Source organism: Rattus norvegicus, chromosome 8 (genome assembly GCF_036323735.1).
Source record: "Rattus norvegicus strain BN/NHsdMcwi chromosome 8, GRCr8, whole genome shotgun sequence".
NCBI lineage: Eukaryota > Metazoa > Chordata > Mammalia > Rodentia > Muridae > Rattus > Rattus norvegicus.
In genome coordinates this window covers 107,953,697-107,958,669 of record NC_086026.1, presented here as the reverse complement: position 1 = coordinate 107,958,669, position 4,973 = coordinate 107,953,697, and positions in this window count along the sequence as shown.

The following is a 4,973-nucleotide window of genomic DNA, read 5'->3' as shown; positions in this document are numbered from 1 at the left end:
TTTGCTTTTTTCTTCCTCCTTCCACATTGCGTTTTGTTGTGACTCACACATCCTAGGCAAGTGTTGCATCTTTGAGGTCTTCCCAGCTCCCTCCTTCCCTCAGAAGGAAGATGTTATATGTCCTTCAGAATGAAGAGGGCTCTGTGCTGGATGCTCCTCAGGGTCTCCGGGAAGACACCTCTCCTCTGAGGCAATGCCCCTGTGACTTTAACCTTACTGCGCGTGCTCTCTGTGGGGATCAGAAAGTCTATTGGATTTGTCCGCTGGTCACAGGAGAAAGGGGACCTGGGAATTCGTTGACTACAGGCAGTGTTGGGCCTTGTCTCAGCCTTTTATGTATCTGGCACCTTATCTACTTGTATTCCGGAAGGCAGAGCAGGACAGCAAGGTCACAAATTCTCATTTCCCCCAGGGACCCGGGTATGACATCGCTCTGGTTCTCAGTGGTTCCTTCCCTTCCATTATTCTGAAGTCTAGAGAAAGCAGGAGCTGAAAGCTTCAGTCCGAACAACCACTTTCCGTAGGGGTGTTCCTTAACTCTCCAGGGAGTGCTTGGCAATTGTACCCAGTGGAAACTTTTATGCCCTGCCCTGGTCCCTTCTGCCAGACCCAAGGAATGCCTGACCTGGTGGGATCCATTTATCTACTGTCTCTGAGGGTTTAGGGACCACCTCACTTTCCCGTTTGCCTACAGGGTGGAAGCCGGGAGCATGCAAACACAGGAAGATGAGTGCTGCTTGCTTGGGGTGAGATCTGGGTGGGTCTTTCTGCAATGGTAAGCCCTAACTCTCGGTATCTCCTGGAGCTGGAAGGACAGAAGGACTTTGATTACCAGTGGTCCTGTGAACTATTAGCAATTCTTCTTTTCAAGACTTCAAGCTAAATAAAAGCGTCAGTGAACTGATCAATAAGATATTGGTCCATGCACTCTCCATCCATTTATCAAGCGTGTTTGATGTCCTAAAAATCAATGAAGATGAACCATTCAAAAACTTCTATTATTCAGTGTTATGTTCCAGTAAGTGGTTTGACCCATGAGCACAAGGACAATGGTGGCCTTTTGTGTGCTGAGCACTTGGCCTGTCTTATCTCAATAAAGAGAGGGAGTCACCCGATTCTCACTTTAAGGATGAAGGGGATGAGGCTCAGAGAGGTTAGGAGCATCCCAAAGGCCACCCAGTTAGATGATGTTGGATTTGAACCTAGAAAACGTTCTGTCTGGTTTATCTGGTCTTTTTATTGCCAGGGTCCAGGCCTCTCTGTGCTCCATTAGTTTCACACGTGATTCTGATGCCCAGCAGAGTATGAGAACCAAGTGTGTATTGTACACGCTAAAGCACGACAGAACTAGGAAGCAGTAAGCTAACTGCACACTCCCACAAGGCTATGTGTAAACGAGAACAGAGCATGAGCGAGATCCAGGACGGGGTGGGGGGAACTGTCTGTCTCACAGGCTCCCCTAGGAATACACTTAGCAGGTGCTGCTCAGGAGCAGGCTGGCGCGGGAGAGCCAGGCCTCTGGAATATTAGGAGTGATAGCTGTGGCTGGGACTGCCCTCCCACCTGCCTCATCAACATCAGGGCAGCCAATGGGCGGAGAGTTGGGGGAGGAGCAAAGACCCTTTTGGACCAAGACTGGGCTGCTGCGAGGATCCCTGGCTCTGCTAGCCCTTAGCAGCAGTTGGCTTTCTTGTCTGCTGTGACTTGCTAAATAGTTGATAAAAGCGTTGAAGGAAAGAAAAGCTTATTTTGGCTCCTGCTTCGAGGGGTCCTAGTTCATCATGGCAGCAGGAGTGTAGGGCAGCTCCTCATAGTGTGTCCACAGTCAGAAAGCAAGAGACTGTGAATGACAGTGCTCAGTCAGCTTTCTCTTTGCAGTTAGTCTAGTGCTGTAGCCCACGGAGTGGAGCTACCCACACGTAGTAGAATAGCTCTTCCCACCTCAACCCCGCCTAGAAAGTTCCTCGCTGACATACCTAGAGATTTATCTCTTAGACGGTTCTAGAGCCTGTCAGGCCAACAATCAACGTCAACCATCACACCAACTCATCGCGGATGCCCTTTTCCTATCCCGATACCCTTCTGAGGCCACTGGAAGCAGGACAGCCTGCTCTTGTCCACATGGATGGGAGACCAGACATTGGGCTTCCGAGGGCGCCTAGGTAACACTGAGTGCTCAACGGCTGGTGTGAATCGGGTGTAAACTGGCAGACTTGTTTTCAGCTTCGGGCCTTAGTGGAAAGAGAGGAGAGGAGAGCCATTAGGTCACAGGGTCTGTGCTGCGTCCCGCTTTTGCTCCAGATGGCAGAAAGGACAGCAGGGAGGTGGGAGGCCTTCACTATTCCCAGGTCACAGTGGTTTCGAAGGAGCCCCCTTGTACCTTCCTCTTTCCCTTCCCTTTTAGCAAGAGTATGTTATGCATCAAGGCCAGGGTCAAAGCAAACTACCTCACCTCCTGTCAGAGGGCCTGCCCTGCTTTCTCCTCCAGGACCTTTGGGATCCTGGTGGCTATTTTTCATCACACTTTCCTGGGATTTGCTTCCCGGTAAGTGCCCCTCACTGAAGGAATACCTAATACATCGTGCAAATGTTTCCAAACCAACACATACGATCGGCTTGCTTCTTATTTATCTATTCACACCTTATTCCCTTGCACAGTGATTTATTTGCACAGCTCTTGATTCAAGCACTTTGTAAAGGAAGAGGCTGAAACATTGGTCCACCCGTGTTCACTTCCCAGGGCATCTGCTGCCAGAGGAGCCTGCTCACATTGGCTTCTTGTGCATGTTTCCAGGGTTTGCTTATGCACATATACTTATATCCAAAATACAACGGTCTTAACTCATTTTCTGCTGCTCACCCAGGAAACCCAACATGTAATTTATAAAGGACAGAAATATATTCCCTCATGGATTTAGAGTTCAGAAAACCCAAGATCAAGGCATTGACATGTGGAGAAGACCCCTCTTGCTGTATTCCTAACTGATAAAAAGTGGAAGAGGTCAGGGAGGGCAAACTGGCCCCTGCTCATACTCTACAGAGCATCAGTCCATACGTCTGGACAGAGTCCTGATTAGCTAGACACTTTTAAAAAGGCCCATCACTTGGTACTTCCACATCAAATAAAGTTTTCAATACATGGGTATAGGGAGAGCATGTTCAGTCAGGAGCAACAAACTTGGTGTCATGGTTGGGGTATTGAAATGTGTCCTGTACCCTTATATATTGGGAGGTCAGTGGCCAGCTGATGGGATTTTGATAAGTGATTGGGTGCTGACTTAATCAATCCACTGATCTGTTCATGGAGCCGTAATATGATGGCATTGTTGGGAGGGGTGAAAAGTGAGAAAAGGGGTCTAGTCAGAAGAAGTAGGTCACTGGGTCACTGCTTGTTCTGGTTTCTTATGTCATCCTATGTTGCTCCTGTCAGTGTGAGGTGAACATTTCTCCCTCCATGCTCTTGTAGTGAACAGTGCATGAAGCCAAGAGGTCTCTGTTAAGCTCTTTAAGTCTGTAAGCCGAGAGATTCTTCCTCCCCATTTGTTCTCTCAGGGGTCTTGCCACAGACTTGGTTTCTCAGGCCCTTGTTTGTCCTTTTATTTAACAAATCTTGGCAAATTTGTCCTCAACACAGCAGAAAGCCTCTGAGTTCTCTCTGATTATGTGGAGAACCCACGGCCATAAGTATCACAGTTACAGTAGCCAGTTAGCACTTGGAGGCCGGTGGCTTATTTCCTTTTGTTTATAATTACAAAAAGTGCTACTTTGATCTATTCTTAACTGTTATTTTGCGCACACCACAGAAAAGGTCAGAATAGTTTCCATGTAGGTTTTTCAGGCATATGACCACTATAACAGTTCTGCTCACAGTTTTGATAGCTCTGCATGTCATCATTTTAAATCAATTTGCCAACAAGATATATTCCTGAATGTTGACTTTGTTATTTTAGTGTGGATTTCTTTCAAATACCTGTGACTCACTCTTTTACCTTCTTCCGTGAGGAGCTTATGTCTTTTTTTTTTTTATTTTAAAGTGAGTTGTTAGTATTTTTGATTTCAAAACATTTTTACATGTTAAGGAAATCATACATCCCCGCCCCGGGGACACACGCACACACACACACACACACACACACACACACACACACACACACACACACACATACACACTCAGTTTCTCTGTGTGGCCCTGGCTATTCTAGAACTTACTCTATAGGCCAGGTTGGCCTCAAGATCTGTCTGCCTCTGCCTTCCCAATGCTGGGATTAAAGGCATGCATCACTACAGCATAACGATTTTCCCGGTGTCTTGTTTGCACTTGAGCTTTTAAAAACAATACTTCCCCCATAATTTTTCAGTTTTTCTCCAAGCAGTGCATGTAGTTACTATATAAAAGTCAGATTACTAGAGGACTTATGGTGACATGGGGGGGGTGCTTTGTCACATCCCTAGGCACCGAGCTCCTGTCCCTCAGAAGCATTCATTCCTATCTTTTAGTCTTTTCTCTATAGAGTCTACATTTCAAAATAATAAACTTTGTCTCTTTATTATCCCAATTCTAGACATTTTCTACTGGTTCCATCAGTGGATGTAAAAAAAAAAACCCTTAATATTTTTATCCCACAGCTTCCTCTCCGTGTATGTGTGTGTGTGCGTGTGTGTGTGTGTGTGTTTGTATGTACACATTTATGTTATATATAATTTTAACTAAATTTTGGTGAGGTAATTGGTCAGAGTTTGTTATTTTGATGAGTTTAAATATTGGATCTGAGTAATTCTTGTCATCTCTCTTTCCCAGAGTTGACAATGTCCACAGATTTTCATAGACACAAAATGCCTGCTATTTAAAATTCCAATAGCTTTGACGTAATCTACATTTTTGGCTTGTTCTTCGCAAACTCTCGAGCATGCTGTAGACTCCGTCCCTCTGCAGCCAAGCATCTGGATATAAATCCTATGTTTTTTTTTTTTAA